This window comes from Plasmopara halstedii, assembly GCF_900000015.1.
Source record: "Plasmopara halstedii genome assembly, contig: Scaffold_3109, whole genome shotgun sequence".
Classification (NCBI taxonomy): domain Eukaryota; phylum Oomycota; class Peronosporomycetes; order Peronosporales; family Peronosporaceae; genus Plasmopara; species Plasmopara halstedii.
The window spans coordinates 99,454-100,416 of NW_020190012.1; positions in this window are offsets into that span (position 1 = coordinate 99,454).

The following is a 963-nucleotide window of genomic DNA, read 5'->3' on the forward strand; positions in this document are numbered from 1 at the left end:
GAGCTGCCGGGTAGCACGCAAACACACGACGGTGTTTTGTATGTAGAGACACCCGTCACCTTCGGAACGGTTGCCCCCTGCGCAAGGCGCATCAAGGTTCTTCGAACCATCGCCCCAACACCTACCAGTCTGGTTCGTCGCGGGGAAACGACACCACTCAGTAGGCGCGGGGCGGAATACTGGGGAAGAACTGAGTTCTGTTGATCCACAGAAAGGCATAGGCCAACAGAGCCCAGCCCTGAAGAGCTCCGTGCTCTTGAACACGGAACGTGTATGCAAGCCGGGCTTGCTGGTCGTGAAGGCGACCGTAAAGGGCTTCGAGAAGTCATGGAAGATCTTTCATTGATTCCGGGGCGCTGGGCAACTATGCTAGACGCTCCACGATGGAAGGAAGTTAGCTGTATGCTGAGGCGCTGAAAGCGCGGTTGGATGACATCGTCACTGTTCACCTAACGATGGGGCACGTGTCACGTTTCCGAAGGTCCCTGTGGACCTCAGAGTCAAGTTTCTTGACTTTGATTAGCGTGGAGCGCTGTCTAATTCAGACTTGGATGCAAGGTATGACCTCATCTTAGCAATGGCATCGTTGAAACACCATGAGCCATGGATTGATTGGAGGTCAAAGACCTTTTGGCGCTACGCGCACGTCTTCTGGTGGAGCTTTGGCGAGCCATGAACCCACATCTGCAAGAAGACAAAAGCGATATTGGCGAGAGCACTGGAACGAGACAGTCAACGTGCTGGACATTGGGATGTCCGAGTTGCTAGACACCAACGGTGTATCGGGCAGGAGTCCGGAGCGAGGCTCGCGGACTGATTGTGGAGTGGCACGTAACCCACTGAGCGCTGCTCAACTTTCGGAGCAGTCGCTGCATGTCACGCGTGACATGGTCGTCCAAGGGCCAAGGCATCGAGGGCGAGGCCCCCGTGATGCACGTGAAGTGGCACATAAACCACTGAGCA